This window comes from Mastomys coucha, unplaced genomic scaffold (genome assembly GCF_008632895.1).
Source record: "Mastomys coucha isolate ucsf_1 unplaced genomic scaffold, UCSF_Mcou_1 pScaffold15, whole genome shotgun sequence".
In the NCBI taxonomy this organism is placed as follows: Eukaryota; Metazoa; Chordata; class Mammalia; order Rodentia; family Muridae; genus Mastomys; species Mastomys coucha.
The window spans coordinates 77,032,112-77,055,750 of record NW_022196897.1 but is presented as its reverse complement, the minus strand read 5'-3'; the positions used below and the strand labels follow the sequence as shown (position 1 = coordinate 77,055,750).

The following is a 23,639-nucleotide window of genomic DNA, read 5'->3' as shown; positions in this document are numbered from 1 at the left end:
AACAGGCTCTCACTGTGCAGCACAGACTAGTCCTCAACTCAAACTATTTATATGGGGGCAAGGATTGCCGAATACTTCCTGATAAAATAAAAGAAACTAATGAATTTAAAAGCATCCATTTGGAAGTCTTCAAAATCGCAACTCAAAAACATGACAATGAGGCTGTGAAAGTTGAAGACAGGGAGAAATAAGGAGGCAAACTGTCTGTTCCCCATGTCCCCAAGGGAACCCCAGGCCTTCTGAAAACTAAAAACTAGCACAGATCATTCACAATAACAATTTACTAGTTTTATATCCATTGAGATGAGCTGCTTTTAGTATCACCCATTTTATCTTTAGTGTCACTGAGCATAAATTATCAATGATAATACATATGCAGGTATGAATTTAGATTTGAATTTATATAGATAATAAATCTACAATTACAGAATATAGTGTTTCGTTTGTAAACCCCAATTATAAAAAATCTGGGGAGCTGGCCAAACATTTCCAAAATAGTAGTAACTATAATTAATAATTTAGAGCCCACTTCTATTTGGAAGCTTTTTTTAAAAAAAGACTTACTTATGTATATGACCATACTGTCACTGATACCAGAAGAGGGCATTGGGTCCAATTACAAGTGGTTGTTAGCCACCATTTGATTGCTGCAAATTGAACTCATGACCTCTAGAAGAACAGCCAGTGCTCTTAACTGCTGAGCCATATCTCCAGCCCCCTATTTTGGAAGCTTTATTTTCTACGTTTTGAATGAGTAAAGACACAAAGGCAGAAAGTAACTCCTTCAAGATCACAGGAATCCAGGCAATAGAGTTTTATAGACAAGTGGCCTTCTAGATAAAAGGCTATTTCAGGTTAAATTCTCTCTGGGCACCACGCTAGAGATTTAGCTCAGTCTTAGGTGCAAACCTTAGGTAAGCATGAACAGGCTCAATTACCAGCAACATGTAAGACCAACAAAAGCCTGCTGTTTTCCAGTAAGCTCATGTATATAAACCATCAAAAATACCAAGGGCCATAAAATCTGAGTCTAATATTCTCTCTTTTTCTCCTCCTCCTCTCCCTCTCATTTTTCCTTCCTTGAGACAGGATCTTGCTTTATGAAATAAGATACATAGCCATGCAGGAAGGTCAGCTGGCCTGGGGTAAAGCATTTGTGGTTTCAAGCGCAGCCCTGCTTCTACTCTTGGTGTAGCTGGAACCTTTTCACTCAGGGATTTTAAGTAAACTTAAGTATTTCTAGTCACTATTAAATGGTAATACTAAATTTTTGTTGTTGTTGTTAATTTATTTTCAGATGCCACTACTTCTAGATCAATCTCCTTCTGGTTCATCTCCCCTCCCCACTTTTTTTTTAAAGAAGAGACTATTTGTAATGCTTGTGATTCTGTCTGGGCAAAAATCTTAAGATCTAAAATCTCTTCATATTAAACTATTGATCAATAAATAGCTACTACGGAAAAAAAAAAGATCCATAGCCATGGTGGCCTTGAATCTGCCAGGAAAGGGTTCAAGGCATGTCATCACCCTAAAGTCTCATTTTTCTAAGATAAAACTGTAAGTAGAAAGATACACCTGGTACAAGAGCCTCTTCAAGACTATGACTGTGAGTGGTGTGGTGACACAGTCACAGCTTTACTCCCAGCAGAGGCAGGAGGATCTCCTGAGTTTGAAGCAGCCTTGTCAACATAGTGAGTTCCAGGATACCCAGTACTACACTTCAAAACAAACAAAACAAAAACAAAATAACCCTCAGGGCTGAAGAGCTGGCGCTGTGGTTAAGAGCCCTTGCTCTTCTTGCAGAAGACCTGGGTTCAGTTCCCAGCACCTACATAGTAGCTCACAAGCATCTGGAACTGAGCTTGTTTGTGCATTTTAGGACTACCCCAAGTTCCTGTCAAGTGATTTTTGGTTTGTGGAGGGAGAATTTTTTTTTCTTTTCTCTTAGGAGAAATGCAAGCTGAGCAAAATAGTACATTCGTGTAATCTCAGCTTTGGAAAACCTGAGCATCATGGCTTTTGTGCATTCACTTGGGAAATAACTTTACTTGGTGACTAGTGGTCACCAAGATCACCTCCTGTTAGTGGCCACTAAGATCACTCCCTGTAAGTATTTGGGGGTGGAGAGAAGGGAAGGATAATTTCTTTGCTTTTAACACCAAATAAAATCTTTTTCACAAACAACAACAAAACCAACCAAAAATTAAAAAAAAAAAAACATGATTAAGGGGGGGCTACCAAGTTAGTTCAGAAGGTAAAGGAACCTTCCCACAACCATAGACTAGACTTGAATATCCAGGGAGGTAAGGTTCCTACAAGTTATCCTCTGACTGCCACACCTGCTGGGAGTGGGCGACTCACTACCAGCACTTGATAGGCAGAGATAGGTCTGAGTTCCAAATCAGCCTGGTCTACACAGCAAGTTTGAGGGCAGCTAGAGCTATCCAGTGAGACCCAGACTCAAAAGCGGGGAGGGGGCAGGAGCAGCATGTACTTGGAGAGATGGCTCAGTGGGAAAGAGCAGAGAACCCAAGTTCGGTTCCCAGTACCCAGTCACACATACAATGACTGTTCTCAGGGACATGGTGTCATCTTCTGGCCGTCAAGGGCATCAAGTACAAAAGTAGCACACATGCACACATACAGACAGACAAAACACTCATACTCTCAAAATAAAAACAGTAATTAAAAAAATATAGATAGATAGATATAGATAGGTCAGTCAGAACTCCTGTTGTTAACAGAGATGTGACCTTGGTTCACAATAAGCTATTTCTCTAAATGTTTTATCTATAAAGAAGCTTAAAACTGTATCACAAAAGAGACCAAATGCAATCAAGTTGTTGCACCAATTTTTTAAAAAGATATTATTTATTTTATGTATATGAATACAGCATTGCTTTCTTCAGACACACCAGAAGAGGGCATCAGATCCCATTACAGATGGTTGTGAGCCACCATGTGGGTGCTGGGAATTGAACTCAGGACCTCTGGAAGTGAAGTTGGTGCTCTTAGCCACTGACCCATCTCTCCAGCCCTACTGTACCAATTTTTAAGTAGAAGTAAGAAATAACAGAAAAGACTTGCAAAAAGCACTCTTTCCTTTTCTGTTCCTCATGTGCATGTGCACACACACACACATACACAGAGAGAGAGAGAGAGAAATTCCTTCATAAGCCAGTAAGATGGCTCACACATACATAAAAAGCACTTGTTGTGCAACCCTACCAATGTGAGTTTTACCCTTGGAACCCATGTAAGAAAAGCCATGAGGTAGGTGGGCAAGAAAATCACCAAGGCAAATTGCTCCCAGAGGCTGTGTGCCGACAAGCCTGGAGCAGAGACCCTGCCTCCACAAGATGGATGATGAGAGCTGACCTCCCAAAAGTTGTCCTCTGACAACATTTACACTTGAACTCATAAACATCATATACACACTTAAAGAAAAAAATAATTTAAACCTTTTCCTAACTTCAATAATCAAATTAATTGTCAAATCCCATTAAGGAGTTTCTTTCTCCCCTATACAACTCCATAATGGAGTGAAGGGACACTAAGTGGAAGGGGAAAGAAATGTCCTTTTTCTGTGCTTCTTCTTGTATCTGCCTCATAGCAGCACTCTCAGTATTGGGTAAAAGAAAATGTACAGCCAATCTGCATACAGTATCTAAGCCAAGGTACTTTTTTCCTGAGCAAAATGAAGGCTGTTGCATAGCATTTTTCTATCATTTGAGTTTAAATTCAGTGTTCCAATGTATGAAGAAGGGAAGGCTCTACAGAGATTCTTATGACAAGTAAAAGCTTTGATCTAAAAACAAAGACTAACATTAGACTTTTCCACAATATCCTGTATTATTCACTCAATTCTGACATGTTCTAAGACTACCAATTTCTCTTTATCTCACTGTCCTACCAGAAGGCCAAATCTAGTGAGTCATTACTGCTCTTCTCTGATGCATTTTGATTTCCGCCCACTTGTGAAGTTCATCAGGACTGCACCATATGTTGGTGCCATGTAGAATATGGCAGAATATGAATAATTTTTTTTCTTTTTGGGAGAAGGAGTGTTTCAAGACAGAGTCTCTCTGTGTAGTAGCCCTGGATGTCCAGGAGCTTGCTTTATAAACCATGTTGGCCCCAAACTCACAGAGATCCCTTTGCCTCTGCCTCCCCAGTGCTGGAACTAAAAGGGGTGTGCTAGTACCACCTGGCTACATTTTTTTTTCTTCAAAATCCTGTCAAAGTTACTTTCAAAATTATCTTGTAATCCTGATGTCTCTAAGGAATTATCCAACACAACCTCCTGGAAATGGCTTCATAATTATTTTTGAGTATGGTCAGAGAATTTCTTCTTTTGCATTTATTTATTTGACATGATATTGCTATGTAGCTAAGGCTAGACTTAAAGCTGAGATGCTCCTGGCTCAGCCTTCCAAGAGCACATCATCTGTGGCAAACTGTGTTGGCTTTCAAAAGCAATTCTTCAGTATTTTTACCCCCATTTTTCAGTAAACCAGAGAATGGATTCAGTGACTCTAACTCCATAACTAGACAGTGGAGCTGGGCTTTCTTGAGTCACTGTGTTATGACTATAAAGTATATAAAGATTTTTCTTGAAAAACTCAAAGCATGAGCTAGAGAGATGGCTCAGTGGTTAAGAGCACTGGCTGCTCTTCCAGAGGTCCTGAGTTCAATTCCCAGCAACCACATGGTGGCCAACAACCATCTGTAATGGGCATCTGATGTCCTTTTCTGGTGTGTCTGAAGACAGTGACAGTGTACTCATATACATGAAATAAATAAATAAATCTTTAAAAAAAAAGTGATCAGGATCTATTTATATAATGGAAAAGAATTCGCACATGGCTTGAATAAAAACAAGATCTATGGAAAAATACAGTTGTAGAAACAGACTACTGGCTGAACTGTTTACAAGCAGATATATAACTTGTATCATTTACTTGTGTGTGTGTGTGTGTGTGTGTGTGTGTGTGTGTGTGTGTGTGTGTGTGTGTGTACAAGGTCTCTCTGAGTAATCCTAGCCTGCCCTGGCCTGGATCTCAACAGAGATAGTTTGTCTTTGCTTTCCAACTGTTGAGATTAAATATGTATGCTACCAGTACCCTGGCACTTACAGAACATTTTTAAAAGATTCCATGAAGTATAGGGTTAGCAAGATGGCTCCGCATGAAAAGGTACTTGCCGCCAAGCATGATAATCTGAGTTTGATCCTGAAAGACATGGAAAGAATTAGCTCTTTCAAGGTGTCCTCTGGCTTTCACATAGTACTACAGTGCGGTGTGTGTGTGCACACACAAAATGTTTAAAAACCGAAACTATAAGGTATAACATAAACATCCCAACTTATATAGTGCTGTACAAAAGCATTTTGGTCTTGTACTTTTTTCTTGCTTTGCCTAAAACTCATTTGTACAAACAGCCATTGTCCAGTAAACCAGCACTATATCACATATGAACTGGATAACTGCATCACGCTGATTGAAATTATTCTAGCAACTCACCTGACACTCAGGCAACCTGAACTACAAGCCTCATGTCTTGTCTACTTTAAATGTTTGGAGCTATTTTCAATCACTCAGCTGTATAATCTACATGTACATTTTCTTCAGTTTTTCCTGCAAAAGCAAAGTACAGCATTAGCTGAATTCTAGTAAGGAAGGCAAAGGACTGGGTAAGATAGTATATAAAATGCAAGTTCTATAAATACAGCTTTTGTCCTACTTGTTTTTGTTTTAACAAAAAACAAAAAAGCCAACAGTACAGAAATATGGTACTTGCAGCTCTAAAGACAGTAAGAGGCCTAGAATCCTGATTCTCACACTGCATCTTGCTTTTGTCGCCCTAATTTCAGTGGAAGGTTTAGATTCAATTGTAGGCTTTACCATCCTGTTTTTTCCTTTTCCTTACTCCCATACTACCCAACAAAACAGTATCTTTTCCCTATGCTTGCTCATTCACCTTTTAGGCAGACATGTACAAAGTAAACAACACATACCCACTCTTCCACAGAACCTAACATAGAACTTCTACCGTCTCCAAAACCCTGACCAAGCAAGCAGCCAAGAAACCTGCCTATACCATCTGCTCCCACCGTCCTCCCAAGCACGGGCACTCAGGCAGGATGCTCCCATATGGTCTTATCTAAGAATGTTGCCCTGTTTTGCTGAGAAGCAGGAAACTTCATTTAGTCTTTCTGTTTGGGCCCATTTCAGTAAAATCCAAATAAATAAAGCCCTTCTTTCCCTTACCCAAATTGTGGTATTTGTTTATAATGTCACACTACCTCTTGTTATTCATACCTATAATCTTCAGCATCCAGTAGGATGAGGCACGAAAAGTGTGAGTTTAAGAGTCAGTCTTGGTGGGCTAATATAATGAACTCCGAGACATGCTAGGCTAAAAAGAAAAGATCCTGTCTCACACACCAGCAACAAAAAGGAAAAAAAGTATAAGTCTGCTTTCATTAACCGGCATTTCTAAGGATGAACAACTGAAGAACACATTCTAAGTATCTTTCTACATTATTGCTTTTTGAAAAGTACGCTCAATTATCATGCTTTCATCACTTTCCAACTGTGTTCCTAAAAGAGCTTCTCACATGTAAACACTCACATATAGGATTTCCAACACCTCCTTCAAATTACTCCTTAAAATATCTTGGCTGTTTTACAAAATTAAAGTTGTCAGTGACTTCATTTTCACAAAAACAAGTTTTTTAGAAAACAGGAGCTCTGTCAATTAAAAAAAGAGAACCCAGGGCTGGAGAGATGGTTATGGTTAAGTACTCTTGGGGCATTTTTACCTGAATTTGGTTCCAACACTTACATCCTAGGTGGCTCATAATGGCCTGTAACTAGATCGGGGACTATGATGCCCTCTTCTGGCCTCCACAGGCACTCATACATGTGATATACATTCACAGAGATATGGGGAGTGGGGTGGGGGGTAAGGGAGGACAGGACACATTTTGTTAAAAGTCCACTATTTTAGAACTAAGTAAACTACACATAAAATCCACATACATCCAAGGGAAAGTGCAATGTTTAATTTAGAACTCCAAATATTTCACCAGGAGCTGGTGGCACACTTGGATACCTTTAATTCCGGCACTTGGGAGGCAGAGACAGGCAAATCTCTGAATTCAAGGCAAGCCTGGTCTACAGAGCAAGTTCTTGAATAGCCAGAGAAGCCCTATCTTGAGGGGAAAAAAATCTAATCTGCTGGCTCAGTGGTCAAGAGCACTGGCTTCGCCAGGCAGTCGTGGCACACGCCTTTAATCCCAGCACTTGGGAGGCAGATGGATTTTTGAGTTCGAGGCCAGCCTGGTCTACAGAGTGAGTTCCAGGACAGCCAAGGCTACACAGAGAAACCCTGTCTCAAACAACAACAACAACAACAACAACAACAACAAAAAGAGCACTGGCTTCTATTCCAGGGGACTCAGGTTCAATTCCAAGAACCTGCATGGCAGCTCGTAGGTGCTTCTAACTCCAGTTCCAGGGGAATCTGACATCTTTATACAGACATACATGCAGGTAAAACACCAATGCACATGAAATAAAAATAAATATTTTTTAAAAGCTTTCACAAAAGTGTGTTTGGTTTTGTATTTATCTGAGACAGTGTTATGCTACACAATCCAGACTGGACTGAAACTTGATACTTACTCCAAGCTGGCCTCCTAACTCAAGATCTTGCTGCCTCAGCCTCCCAAGTGGTGAAATCAGTCATGTGCAACCATATCTGGCTGTTTGGGATCTTCTTATTGCTTAAGTATCACTTCTTGTGAACAGAAGTGTATGCGACCCTAAATTCAATCCCCCATATAAAAAAACAAGAAACAAAATCAAACAAAAACCACCCCATATTGACTACAAACCTACAGACATAATTATTATAACCTACCACCAACTCTAAGTCATAACAGCACTCTCTATATCCAGTGTTGGTGCTAACCAGGTAACTTTGCGAACACTGATTTTTCTTCTTTAAAAAAGGTTATTATCACTGGGAAGAAAAGATGCATGCCATGCAAGTGTGTGTAGGTAGATGACAACTCTGTGGAGTTGGTTCTCTCTTTCCACCTTTACATAGGTTCCAAGGATCAATCCCATTGACAGGCTTCTGCAGCAAGCACCTTTACCCACGGAGTCAAATTGCTAGCCTCTTTTCTTTTTGAAATATAGGCTCATGTATCCCAGCTGGCCTTTAACTCACTACACTGACCCTTCTATCTCTACCAAGGTGCTGGAAGTATAGGCATTCAGCATCATGCTTAGCTTACGAGGTGCTAAGCAATCCCAGGGTTTCCTGAATGCCATCTAAGCACTCCACCAACTGAGCTACACTCCTAATTAGCTCTGTGAAATTGTTAAACATCTTAATGTATTTTCTCATATGAAAAGTAGTTACAAAAACAGTATGTACTTTACAGTGTGTTTGTTAGAACTCGAATGTATAACATGTAAATCACAGAAAATACTCAAATAAGCATTCATTACTTTTAGGCTTCTAGATATTAAATTTGTTGCCCGTAGAAGGTAAGTACCAGAAAGCTTTAATCTTTAGCCAGATGATTATAGCTCTTCAACATGATTACATGAGTAGAAAGAAAAGATACAAATAAGAAGTAAGGTACCTCTATTTGTAAGGGATATGATCCTATACTCAACAGACCCTAAAGATTCCATCAGAATACTCTTCAATCTGCTGTACACTTAGCAAAGTTAATAGGATACAAAAATCAACATGAAAAAACAGTAATGTTAAGACTGGAGAAATGGCTCAACAGTTACAAGCACTGGCTGTGCTGCCAGGGGATCTGGACTCGTTTTCCAGCACCCACATGGCAGCTCACAACTATCTATGAAATTCCAGTTCCTAAGTGTTGAACATCATCTTCTGGCCTCCCCAGGCACTACATTCACACGATTCAGACATACACACGGGCAAAATATCCAACAGTATAAAACTAAAAGGTGAGGTCAATAAATTCAGTGGTAATATTTCTCATTAAAAAGAGGAAGGGGAGAATGTGTAAGAAGGCAATGCTTGGCTAATGGATCAGCCCTAACTGTGTCAGTTAGCATCCAACAGGCATACAGTGTTTCTCACTACTCATTATTGACCATTGGTCCTAAGTGCAGTTCTTTAAAAAAAAAAAATTAATAATAATAGTATATATTTTTTAATTTCATGAGTGTTTCGTCTATAAGTAAATATGTGCATCATGTATATGACTGGTGCTCATGGAAGTCAGAAAAGGTTATCAGATGCTCTGGAACTAGAGTTACAGGTGGTTGTGAGCTGCCATGTGGATGCCTGGAATGTGAACCCAGATGATCTAGGAAAACAGCCAGTTCTCTATATCATACTGAGCTATTTCTCCAGCCTGCTTTCTCTTCTTCCTTGAAATTTATTTATCCCTTTCATTACATCAAATAAGTTTGTAGAAGCTTTCAAAATGGATACACACAAATAAGGCCAGGAACTAGCTATAGTGGCACATGCCTTTAATTCCGAGGACCTGGGAGGCAGCAGCAGGCAGATCTCTAAGTTCAAGGTCAGCCCAGTCTACAGAGCGAGTGCCAGGACAGTCGGGGCTACAGAGAGAATTTTTATCCAACAACAAGAACAATAATAAAGGCAGGAAAATTATAAAAATTTTAAAAGACCAAAAATAAAGAAAAAGCTTTAACATAAATGTGCTAACCAGCTGAGGCTGAGCTGTAAAAAACAAGTTGTGAGTTTTGAGTTGTAGACCAGCTGGATCTCACATAGTGAGTTCCAGGACAGCCAGGGTTATTTACGTTGTGAGACCCTGTCTAAAACAACAACAAAGAGTTGTCACTGATTTTGATCTTTAACAAGAGCCCCTACCTAATAATTCATGATATCAATGAAAAAAGAGTAGAAATAAGATGAGCACAAAGACCTGCCAAGAGGAAAATTAAGTCAACATGCTGTTATAGTCAATACGTTTAGAATGGTCTCAGGTATACAGGACCCAGAGAATCCACCGGACTTAAGTCTTCAAAGACAGAATACACATCAGCGAATAGCCACACAATTCTACATCTATACCAACCCAGATGCAGATAGAGGTCACCTCAGTAAAGCTGTTTATCCAGCATTTAAAGTCTTTTCATCTCCAAATGAGCCATAGTTATAAACATGTACAGCAAACTGTCTTGTCCCCATTCAGCTGACAAGTTCTATTCCCAGCTCTATAGCCTGTGACTCACAGGGATGAGGTGGGGGAAGGAAGTAAAAGGAATCAGTAAAATGAAAAGCTTCTCTTTATTTAGATGGAGTGATCAAGACTGGAATTACCTGATTAAAATAATCTCAGAACAAACCAACAAAAGTCTTCTTTTAAAACAGTATCAACCTTAATAGCTTGGACAACGTCCTGAAAGCTATCGATCATGTCCCTTCGACTCCCTAAATAGGTATGATATCACAAGACTGTCAGGCAAAACTTTGCAAAGTACTATGAATCCAGACAACAGCATAGGTTGCTGGGAAACCAAAAATTGCCACAGCTCTTCTCAGCAAAAGGCAAATTAATAGTCCTACTGTACCCGCTTCAAAGAGATGCACACAAAATCTTTTAGAGTTAGTTTCCCAGTTTTTTATACTCAAAATTTACATCAGAAAATGTGTTCAGTCCCACTCTTGAGAGCTCATCTTTATGATCACAAAGCACTTCTTTAGTGAGCAATGTTTCTAAGGCAGCTCAGAAACTTCCCGTCACTAAATCCACCAGCCTGGCATCTGCTCAAGATACTATTAGCTGACTACAGATCTTTTCTCCACCCAGTCCCGACAAACCTAAACAAACCAAACCAAAAAAGACAAGTAAGTCACCTCTTTTACTTGAAAACCTTAGTCCTCCACAGAAATGCACACAGACAGACAGATGGACGCACGTTAAGAACACAAACTTCAGCCCTGGCTGAATCCTGAGCAGGTCTGAAGCAATGTGGGTGCACAGGATAACTGCACCGCCTAGCTAGTGGGCTGCTCCTGCTGTTGCTGTACAAATATAGAAAGCTGCAAAGTGGAGCAGCAGCTTCCGCAGAGCACCCTCTGCTCTGCACTGAGAGGGAGGAGCAGGGAACTGAGCAGCTTTACCCATACATGGTTACTGAAAGGGGGCCATAGTGAAAGGGCAATTATCTCTCACACATGCATTCTGTTCACACATACCATATAAAAAAGAGAAGCACACAGGCTTAAAGGAAGGTTTGAGAGGTTCCATCTCAGTCAGGGAGTGCCCCAATAATTACAGTCACTATTCTAAGATCCTTAGCCTCAGGAACTGAAAAGACTGAAAAAACTTTACTAGGTCAGATTCTTGCTAGAACTGCAACAGCTATGAGGCTCAATTTATCATTTAAATCATGAAATGTAATGCACAAAAACAGGCTACCTTCCCATTTAACTAACAATGTAACCTGCACTACTCTTTGGTCACCCTAACTCTCAAATTGTTGGGGATGATCTGATACTTTTGTTCTGGTGGATACAAATTATTTAAATACATTTCTCAGGATGCTGGCTTATATAATCAAGCCCAGTATGTTTCCAAAATTGTTTTACAAAGCAATTAAGATTCACCTCACTGTGAAATACATGAATACTCAATTTCTGACTACAGTAAATTCTTTAAAGGTAGGAAATGCAGCAGGTATTCAGAGTGTAGTGTTTTATATAGACGATGCTATAATACAAATTGAAACTATACTAACACTGACAGCTTCTAACACTTCCTCTATAGCTCCAGGATAAGATCAATCAATACTCAAGACAGTAACGGCTGGCAATATTTGACTACAGCCAAAGCAGGAGGAACAATGTTGCTCACATTAAAAGAAGAGAGCAAGTAGGCAGTGGTGGGGCACTCAGGAGGCAGAGGCAGGTGAATCGCTGTGAGTTTGAGGGCAGCCTGGTCTACAGAGTGAATTCCAGGACAGCCAGGACATCACAGAGAAACCTTGTCTCAAGACAAATTAAAAAAAAATTGTGGTGGCTGGAGATGGCTCAGTGGTTAAGAGTACTGGCTGGCCAGGCAGTGGTGGCACATGCCTTTAATCCCAGCACTTGGGAGGCAGAGGCAGGAGGATTTCTGAGTTCCAGGACAGCCTGGTCTACAGAGTGAGTTCCAGGACAGCCAAGACTACACAGAGAAACCCTGTCTCAAAAAACCAAAAAGAGTACTGGCTGCTCTTCAAATATTCTGAGTTCAATTCTCAACAACCATCTGTAATGAGATCTGGTACTCTCTTCTGGTGTGCAAGTGTACATGCTTATAGAGCACTCATATATAAAATAAATAAATCTTTAAAAAAGAAAGAGATAAGAGAGAGCAAAGAGAGAGAGTTTATTCCATGGAGCCCACCTACACACTTTCACTAAGTTCACCTGCAGTGCCTTCAACATGGTGAAATGTAGATTTGGAATAGACTTAAGTTCCTTTGTTCCTGGATATATGTATGTGTGTGTGTGTGTGTGTGTGTTTGTAATTTTAACCTAAAATGTTTTATGCAATTTTATGTAATTAATATCATATTACTTACAACTCCTGCCTACTTTAGAGAAAAACATTCTAAGGAAAGAAAAATAAAACTGAGCGTGTTGTAATCCTGGCACTCAGCAGTCCCTACACACACACACACACACACACACACACACACACACACACACACACACACACACATATACACACAAAGACAGTAATTTAGCATTCACTCAAACATTTCTCACCTACCACATTCAGGAAAATATTCTTCCACTTCCAAGATTACTAATTAGTCTTCTAAATAAACCACTATTTTAAACAAATGAAGCAAAAACAAACTACTTGAAGTAGGAGGAAGATCTGGAGTTCAAGGTCATCCACAACTGTACCAAGTTAGGAGGTAAACCTGGAAGCACACAAGTAGGACTAGAAATACTGATGACTCGATAGTCCTTGGTGAGGAAACACTACTATGTCGTTCTGCCAACAAAGGAACTGCTGAGAAAAGAGTGTTAGCTTCTCCACACGGGTAAATGTGTGATGAGGCTATCATAAAAATCCTAAATAGCATTCTCCCCTGCCAAACTTCTCCAGAAAATTTACAAAGAAAATGTCAAATTAAGACATAATAGCTCAAGGCTGATGAGATGGCTCAGCAGGTAAAAAAAGAGCACTGACTGCTCTTCCGAAGGTCCTGAGTTCAAATCTCAGCAACCACATGGTGGCCCACAACCATCTGTAATGAGATCTGTACCCTCTTCTGGTGAGTCTAGTACAGCTACAGTGTACTTATATATAATAATAAATAAATCTTTAAATATTTACTTTTTTATTTGCAAATTAAGTTTTTGGAATTTTGAACTTTTCTTTTTCACCGACAACTTAGTGAGATGAAACAACAGCAAACTTGAATTCCTAATCCCACTACATATTCTTCCAGTGCAAAGTCTTGTCCTTGCTACTTGACATAGCAAAAACAAGCAAACAAACAAAACCTGAAGCAGTTATTTGAAAGAACATTCACATACCATAAAACAGACATGCCAAGTGCTCCAGCCCTGACTGAGATCTCTTAATGATGTATAGTGTCTTGTGTATTTAATCTTTAAGAAGCTGAACAGCTTTGGCTGCTTACAGTAACTTATGGTGGATATGCTATATTTTATGTAACGAAGCTTTAATCACTACGTACTTTGCTGTGTAAGCAATTAAGCAAAATTAAACACAAAAGTCCATGATTACATACAGCAAGAATAATTAAAATATAATCTTAAAATCAAAATGGCCATAAGACTCTATAGCACATTAATTAGCAAGTCACTCTTCTCTCTGGACCTATTTCCTCAGTGAAAAATAGGATAAGACCATATCAGAGTTCTATGCTGAAGGCCCACAGACTTGTAAACTAATAGACATTTCAAATATTCCAAAAGCTCCCTCATGTTATGCACAAAATTACTTACATAATATACCAGTGGGGGGAGGAATGTCAGGAGAGACTTAACTAGATTTCAGAACCTGCAATGGAGCTTGGGCAAGATGGGCATACCTATAATCACAACAGATTGGTGCTGAAGGCAAGGCAGCTGCAAGTTTGAGGCCACCCCCGTCTATTCTACTCTTGCCTTGAAGCAAAAAAAAAGTAAACTGGGAATGGTGACCTATGCTTGTCTCTCAGAAGGCAAAAAGGATTGCTCTGAGTTAAAGGCTAGCATAGGCTACCGTACAATGAAACTTTGTCTCAAGACAAGACAAGTAAGGCAAGACAATACAGGGGAAGGGAGGGGTTAAAACTGAAATGAAAGAAACTAATAAAAAAGCAAAAGAAAGGAGTTATGAGCAAGGAAAGCAAGCTATGATCACAAAAAGTGTGCTATACCTCAATTAGTGAAAACTATTAGCTGTGTATATACATATCTTACCTCAGCACCCAAGAAGCAAAAATCAGGCAAGAAAATCAGGAGTTCAAAGCCAGCCTCGTCTAAACACTGAATCTGAGACCAACCTGGGTTCTTTGAGATCCTGTCTTTAGGGAGAAAAAAAAAGGATACTTAAAATCAAAAACAAGGCCAGGAATAGTGGCACAGGCCTTTATTCCCAGCACTCAGGAAGCAGAGACAGGTAGAGCTCTGTGAACTTGAGGCCAGCCTAATCTAGACAGCAAATTCCAGGACAACCAGAGCTAAGTAATAGAGAGAAAGAGAAACTATCAAAAACAAACCAAATCAAAACCAAAGCTGGTTATGGTGGCACATGCCTTCAATCTCAGCATTCGGAAGGGAGAGGCAGGTGGATCTCTATAACAGGCCAGTTTGGTTTATATAAGTGAGTTCTAGGCCAACTAGAACCATATACTGAGAACCTGGGGGTGGGTGGATAGAGGCATGGATGGACATGGCACATAATGACACAGGGACAAACGTTAGATGGACAGACCAAACACACACCACACCACACCAAACACACACACACACACACACACACACACACAAAACCAGCCTTTGTCTAAAACAGAAAAAAGGGATTTAAGCCTTAACATTTTTGGGTTCTCATAGCAACCTAAGTCAGTATGCTGAATATACTGTATATAAAGCATATATCTGGAGGCTTAGCTAGTAAATTCAAAATATGACATATGTGCAATGTGGGCGACATTATTCTGAGAACTTTAAAATCTTCTTTCATTCTGTAGTCCCAAAGATGACATAATAGCAACTATGCAAGAGGTGCAAGCTCAAGCAAGAGGTACAAAAAATATAAAAAGAAGCACAGAAATGAAAGATAAGTCACATTATCAGAAAAATAAATTTCCAATGTGGCTTTCCCCCACTGTGAATCAACCTGTAAATGGAGACTTCAAGTCAAGAATTGACTCCTACTAGGGAGGAGGAGTATCAAGACACCCTTTATGATATCTGCAGTGTGTGCCCAATCAAAAGAAGATACAGAGACCAGACATATAGCAAATATGGGTGACTATACGGTAGAGAAAATGGTGTTTTCTTTCTAGAACCTCATAGTACATGGCTGTTTAGAATTCAAATACAGTATCAGCTGACCCTGGTAATAAAACACAAAGGTATACACTAAATCCCCAGTACAGGAAAAAGAAAGGGAAGAGGAAGGGCTGGAGAGATGGCTCAGTAGTTAAGAGCACTGACTGCTCTTCTGAAGCAAATCAAATCCCAGCAGCCACATGGTGGCTCACAACCATCCATGATGAGATCTGATGCCCTCTTCTCAGGCGTCTGACTACAGGGTACTTACATATAATAAATATATCTTAAAAAAAAGAAAAAGAAAAGAAAAAGAAAGGGAAGAGGAAAAGAAAGATAGGCAGCTCCAGAGCTAAAGAGTAAGAATAGATAGATGTATGTGATTAGGAGGATCAAGCTTTAAGAACAACTTGTGAGGACAGGATAGATGGCCTGCAGTTAAGAGCACTGGCTGCTCTTTCAGGGGATCAAGGTTCAATTCCCAGTACTGACTAACAACCTCTGTGATTCCAATAAATTCCAATTCCAGGGAGTCCAATGCCCTCTTCTGGCACCCATAGGTGCTGCACACACATAGCATACATGGCACACAGACTTACACATAAGCAAAACAAACATTCATACACATTAAATAAATAAATCTTAGAAAAGGAAGAGGAAGAAGTTAAAGGAGGAAAAAGGAAGAAACAACAAAGAACAAACAGCTGGGACTGAAGCCCATTGGTAGAGCACTTGCCTAAGATACATGAGGCCAAGGGTTCAATCAACAGGACCTCCTACCACCACTGGAGAACTACTTAGACAACAAAGATAGGGCTAAGAGATAACACACCCTAGCTCACTAAGAAATCAATAGTCACAATACCTAATCCACCCACCTACCCAAAAAGAACTGGAGAGGTAGGTATGGAAGCACATACCTGTAATCATCTATAAAACCAACATCCATTCAGATGACAAAGACAGGAAGATAACAAATTAAGAGGCCAATCTAAGCTACTAAGTGTTCCCAACCAGCCTGGAATACACGGCAAGTCTGTCTCAAATAGCAAAACAAAACAAAAAGACAAGGCTGGTGAGGCTTGGCAGGTAAAAAGGGAAGAGAAAAAAAAGCCCTGCAACAAAGCCCAATAACCTGAATAAGATCCCAAGTTACGACATAGAGGAAGGACAAAACTGTCTCTTTCAAGTTGTCTTCTGTCTCCACTGGCACGCACACACTTACACTCACATATCCACACAAATAAATAAATGTAATAAAAAGAGGTAGATAGTTCCAGTCCAGCTTACTAGGGAGATCTTGTGTCCACAAGAAAATTCATTGGTCAAATAAGACTAATATTTTAGAATCAGGGAAAGGAACACTTTAGGAGAAGTCTAGGTTTTAAGATTCACAACTGCATCTAACTAAAATATCCAATTACCTTGAACACAAGACTAGTGCTGTGTTCATCAACTTCCAAAATCTTAAAATTCTAAAATGCCAAGAGTGGTGGCACTTACGTATAATCTCAGCACTTGGGAGAGGAAAACTTGGGAATCAGAAGTTCAAGGTCTGCCCCAGTTACAAAGCGAGTATAAAGCTATCTTGCGCCGGGCAGTGGTGATGCACACCTTTAATCCCAGCGCTTGGGAGGCAGAGGCAGGCGGATTTCTGAGTTCAAGGCCAGCCTGGTTTACAGAGTGAGTTCCAGGACAGCCAGGGCTACACAGAGAAACCCTGTCTCAAAAAAACAAAATAAAATAAATAAATAAATATAAAACTATCTTGGGTTACAAGACACTATACCTCAAAAAAACAGAAACAATAACAACAAGTCAAACCTGAGAATGCATCGGCAGAAGCAGGAGGTTCTTAAGAGTCTGAGGCTTATCTGAGCTGCATAGTTACTATCCCAATGAGCCAAAGTTAGAAGATGAAAGTCTGGATCAAAGACATCCATAAAACTTCAGAGCTGGGTTTGTTGACACAGCCCTATAACCCCAGTCAGTATTCAAGAGACAGAGATAGGAGCATCCTAAATTAGAGGCTAGCCTGGGCTACATAAACAAGATTTTTGAATAATAATCACCTTTTCTTTCTTTTTTATAGTGCTAGTAGTCCAACCCAGGACCTCTGTATGCTAGATAAACGCTATAAGCACGGGATACATTCCTAGCCTTGCTACATTTTAATTACAGCACTCTCTATTCTATTGAAGACAGCAAGACTTCTAACTGCATTTTCACTTTGGTTTTCAATAACAAAAAATAAACACATGTCTTTGTGTGAGGTAAAAGATATAAATAACCTTGGGTAATTACCTACTTGTACCCTTCCAAGCAGCTTTAAACAAGCAGCATGAATTAAAGTTGAAACACGCACTGATCCGGGTATTAGATGACTTGCATAATGAATGATGAGACAATCAAACCTGAACCTAAAGGCCCTACCTCAGTCGACAATTCTACGTAATAATAACCTAATTTAACTTGTCCTCAAACCTTTTTTAAAAAAAATATAAATAAATAAATAAATATACCTATTTTAGTTTAATCTTTGTATTCCTTAGACGGTTTTCATGGACGTCAGGCTGGCCTCAAACTTCCTATGTAGCTAGAGTTGGCCTCCAATTCCTTATCCTTCTGCCTCAGCATGCCATGTACTAGAATTTCAAGCATATAACAGCATATCCAATCGAAATGTACCCATCTTTAAACAAAGATGAAAACACCCACACAGAACATAAAAACACAGAACAACTTGCCTGATTGGTTTCTGATTCTGCTTTAAATATATTTCAAATACAAGTGCGGTGGCAAATGCCAAAGTCCTAGCACTCAGGAGGCAGAGGCAGGTAGGTCTTGGAAGTTCAAGGCTGGTCTACACAGGGAATTCCAGACTAGAGAGACCTACATTGTGAGAAAGATGAAGTGGGAGTGGGAGGGTGTCAGGAGAGATAACATAAGCCTATAATTTTGGAGGGTAGGACAAAAAGAAAAAGAATTAAGGCCCACATCTACTACTCAAGACAGACTAGACAACATGAAACTGGCTCAAGAAAACAAAACAAAACAAAACACTAAAGGCTTTTTTTAGAGAGTGGAGCTTTTTAGTTCATAGCCATTTTATTAACTAATTTTTTTTTAAAAAGAGCATTAAGCTTAATATAGCATTTATTATCACATATTCCTTCCTACTAATTAAAGGACTGGCTTATTCCATATATGGCATTATCTTTTCAAAGTTCTAGAGTTTAGGCATGACATAATTCCTATACTGAATTACCTGTCTTCTCATGACTGACAAGCATGACTTAAGTAGAGATAAACTACCCTAATTTAAAAAGAGAATTACTCTTATCTACAGAGAAAAACAAACAAACAAACAAACAAACAAAAAGCATCTAGCTTTAAATGGAAAAATCCACAGAAAGTGACTTCTCTTAGAGCTCCAGCAGTAAGGCCAACAAGATGGCTCAGTGGGTAAAGGCCCTTGCAACTAAGCCTGGCAACCTAACACAGAACCCACATGGTTGAAGAAAAGAATTAAGTCTCCCCAAGTTAACCTCTGATCACCACACTGACAACCATCATGCATGTGTGTCTACAGGTACATGCTTAAAATAATCAATAGAAATGTAGTTTCTATTACTAACAGAAAGCACAGAACAGAGAGAAGGGAATGTTAAAGGCCTGAGCTAAAACCCTGCCCCTGCCTTTATATGAACTTAAGTACAGCATTTCATTCTCCTCAGTTGCAAATGACAGAAAATAAAATTCTCTTAAGATTTCTAACCTCCTCTGTCACCCACCCACTTCCTACTGATGCACCTTACCATAATTAGGCAGCTTTTTTAAAGCTTCTAGTTAACAGAACAAAGAAAACCTTAGACTTTCTTTTCTATTTCTGGTACATTGCAAATGTGCAACAGCATTTTTATCAGTAGTTAATGCCACACAGTACTTGATACTGGCTTTTCTTTGAACCCCAGTGACAGCTACACAGTGACAAGTTGTAAGCAAGGAAGCTGTTGCCATGGAGACCCACTAGGATTTCTGGGGGTGGATCCAGCAGGCTTTTTTCTTTTGTGAAAGCATTTTTTGATGTTCTCGATCTCAAAATTCAGGATGCTGATCTACTTTTCTTTAGTACACTGTTTTTAAGAAGTACTACCACACAGCATACAATTCTCAAATACTGAAAATTATCATTAGCTCTTTCTTGAAAGACTCAGATTTTTAAGACTCAATTCTTCTCCTCTGTTCATAAAAACAAACAGGGTATGGTATCACACAGCAGTAATGTAATTCTAGCACTAAAAGGCTGATTTAGAATTATTTCCAGCTTGAGGCTGACCTAGGCTGTATCGCAGGACCCTAACCTAATTTCCCCAAATTCCCCTCCAAAAAATGAAATGAAACTAAATCAGCATTTCAACAATTTGTGTTTCCATTTCCTTTCACACAGTGTCTGTTATGCAAGTGTTGGTATTATAAATAAGAGTTTCAAGTTCACCTAAGTAGTGGTGGCACACAATTTTAATCGCAGCATGCTGGGAAGCAGAGGCAGGCAGATCTCTAACTTTGAGGCCATTCTGGTCTACAATGTGAGCTCAGGACAGCCAGAGCTACACAGAGAAACCCTTACTCAAAAAAATAAACAACAAGCCCGGTGGTGGTGGCACAGGCCTTTAATCCCAGCACTTGGGAGGCAGAGGCAGGCAGGTTTCTGTGTTCGAGGCCAGCCTGATCTACAGAGTGAGTTCCAGGACAGCCAGAGGTATACAGAGAAACCCTGTCTCAAAAAACAAAACAAAACAAAACAAAAAACAAAAAACAAAAACAAACAAAAAAAACAGAAAAACCCTGTCTCGAAAAACAAAATAAATAAATAAATTAATTAATTAAACAACAAAAGTTTAAAGTTCTCCCAATTCCAAAAACCTTTAGCTTCCTCACATGATTTTAGAAACATTTTAGCCGGTCAGATACTGGTGGATCATCCCAGCATTTGAGGTGTGTGTTACATGAGATAACTACCTCTCTCCACCATTTACAATGCCATTTAGCTCCCAAAAGATTCCCTTTTTTAGGTTCTTGTTTTTGTTTTTTGTCATACTGGGAACTAAACCTATGGATAGGCACACATTCTATCAAAGTTAGAGTACCAGACCATTCACTCATTTATTATTTATATTTGTTTAATTTATAAAAGTATCTTGCCTACATGCATGTATGTCCACAATATGCGTGTTGTCTACAGACCTCTCAAAAGGCAGTATAAGACCCCCCCAGAACTGAAGTTACTGAGGTCTGAACCACCTTGTGAGTGCTAGGAATTGAATTTGGGTCCCTGCAAGAACATCGAGCATTCTCAACCACTGAGCCATAGCTCCAGGCTTGAAAAAATGGCTCAGCAGCTAAAAGCACTGACCAGCACCCATGTATCAACAAACAACAGTCTATAACTTTATAGTTTCTAGAAGATACAATGCCCTCTTCTAGCCTCTGAAGACACCAGATATGAGTGAGGGGCAAAGTCATATATGTAAGCAAAGTGTGTGTGTGTGTGTGTGTGTGTGTGTGTGTAAATTTTTTGAAAAGAAAACGGGCCAGCCAGGCATGGTGGCACACACCTTTAATTCCACCACTAGGAGGCAGAAACAGAAAAATCTCTGTGAGATCAAGACCAGCCAAGCCTACAAATTGAGTCTGGGACAGCCAGGGTTCTATTACATAGAGAAACTGTCTGGAAAAAAACAAAAACCAAAGGCTGGGGAGATGGCTCAGCAGTTAAGAGCACTGATTGCTCTTCCAGAGGTCCTGAGTTCAATTCCCAGCTACCACATGGTGGCTCATTAACCATCTGCAATGGGGTCTGATGCCCTCTTCTGGTGTGTCTGAAGAGAGCAAAACAAACAAACAAACTAAACCAAAACAAACCAAAAGACAAAAAAGAAAATAGAACATTTATTAACCTACTCTTATATTAACCTACTCTACCTATGTAGTTTATTCAGAAAAATAAAGTGGTCAGAATTCTACCAAAAAACATTTTGCTAATTTGTAAGCTTCCTGGAACACTAAAGTTTTTCTATAGATGTCTCTTAGTCCACAGAAATTACACCGGATAAATGAACATTAAGTTTTAAAAAAATAGCAGCAAGATGTGATGACACACTTTTAATCAAACTTGGGAAGAAGAGGCAGGCAAATCTTTATGAGCTTCGGGGCCAGCCAAAGCTACACAATGAAACCCTGTCTCAAAACTACAAAAATAAAATAGCACCTGATTTCATAGCAATGATCTTTAATATCAAAGCTACAACGACATGAAAGCTAGAAAAATATCTTGAAAAGCTCAAGAAATATTCTTGTGTCCATAAAAGCCTATCACTGATCTCAAATAGTAATAATTTTAGAGTCTAAATATAAATGTTAGTAAGGTATGGTGAAAACAAAACAAAACACCTTTATCTTATAAAGTAAAACGACAATTTCAAGTTTACAAGCTAAAAGGAGAGAAAATGATTCAAAAGAAATTATGTCCTAACAGATAGGAATTAGGCATCAAGAAAGCAGTTCAGAATCCAGTTGGGGTCATTAACTAACCTAAATTCTGCTGTAGTTGGTCACAGGCTCTGTTTCTAGTTTCACAACTCAATCTATAACCCAAATTAGTTTAGTAAAGAGGTCTCTAAGCTGGTTCTTTTTAATTGCCCTTGAAAATATGTTCAGGAGCTATTAAAAAGAAACAACATACAATAAAAACAATGAATATATAATAAAGTGTTATCTCATGATTTCTCAGAAACTTGAAAAGGGAAAACAAGCTTAGAGGATAGTTTTACTACATCAGTTTAATAGCACACAATCTAGAAACAAAAAGGAGATTCAGTCTATAAAATGTGAGAAGTCCTTTTTAATTTTTACTAATGGTTTACACTTCCCTGAAAAAAAAAAATCTTATCTTGGCTGAGAAAAAAGAACTTAAGACTCCTAGCTTTATGTCAAATTTTCTTTTTCTTTCGCACTACAGAAAACAGTGAAAATCTTGATTATCTTCTGACTTTAACTTGGTATATAATACATTTTAAGACTATAGAGCCTCACATAGCCTTTATGCTACAAATTCTAGCCAATGTAGTAGTATCTTTCAAAAAAAGTTTCTCACATTATTTCCAAAGTTGCTTGAGGCTTGAATATACTCTGTCTTCAGAAGACAGTAACTTAGTCAGAGAATCTCAATGTTTTCTTCCTCTTCCTAGTCCTTAACACTGAACTGTTTCAAACAAAGTGTCATTCTACCAGATACTGGAGTACTGAGAAAATGCTTGCTCTATGCAAGGCCATGACCTGAGTAAACAACAGGGACTGTAGAGCTTCCCTTATGCATACCATTCAGTTCAATACTGCACATATACTACCCCAGACATAAGGAAAAAAACAAAACAGACCACTTATAAATCTGCGCTAGCGCTAAACATATACTTATAATCACACTTAAGACTCTACAGCAAATATCTTACAGCTTTTTCTACACTACAAAACTATACCTTACTATATACAAATTCATTTGTTTACTTCTAATTTCTGCTCATTAAATTAAAAGAAATTGGGGCCAGTCGTGGTGGCACACACCTTTAATTCCAGCACTCAGGAGGTGGGGGCAGGTGGATCTCTGTGAGTTCTAGGCCAGGCTGGTCTACAAAGAGAATCCAGGACAGCCAGGGCTCTCTTATACAGAGAAACTGTCTCAAAAACAAACAAACGAGCTGGGCAGTGGTGGCGCATGCCTATAATCCCAGTACTTGGGAGGCAAAGGCAAGCGGATTTCTGAGTTCGATGCCAGCCTGGTCTACAGAGTAAGCTCCAGGACTGCCAGGACTACACAGAGAAACCCTGTCTCGAGGGAAAAAAAGAGAGAGAGAGAGAGAGAGAGAGAGAGAGAGAAACAAACGAAACGAAACAAAACCAAAAAGGAATTTTCATAGCTGGGATATAGTGACCCATGCCAATCTGTAAGAGTTCAAGGCCAGCCTGTTTTACAGTGAGTTCTAGGACAGTCAGAGTGAAATAGTGAGACCCTTTTTTTTTAAAAAAAAAAAAAAAAAAAA

At 39.2% G+C, this 23,639-nt stretch overlaps 1 protein-coding gene across 12 annotated transcripts in view; it reads right to left on the bottom strand.

Moving 5' to 3' along the window:
* Celf1 (CUGBP Elav-like family member 1) overlaps positions 1 to 23,639 on the bottom strand; it is a 74,164-nt gene that overhangs the window by 38,763 nt on the left and 11,762 nt on the right. Inside the window, exon 1 of one of the 12 annotated variants that reach the window (XM_031370934.1) lies at positions 10,891 to 11,205. The exons of the other annotated variants lie outside the window; for them this stretch is intronic. The gene's annotated coding sequence lies outside the window, so the exon portion shown is untranslated. Of the gene's footprint in view, positions 1 to 10,890; positions 11,206 to 23,639 lie in introns of those variants that run through there. 12 annotated transcript variants of the gene reach the window in all.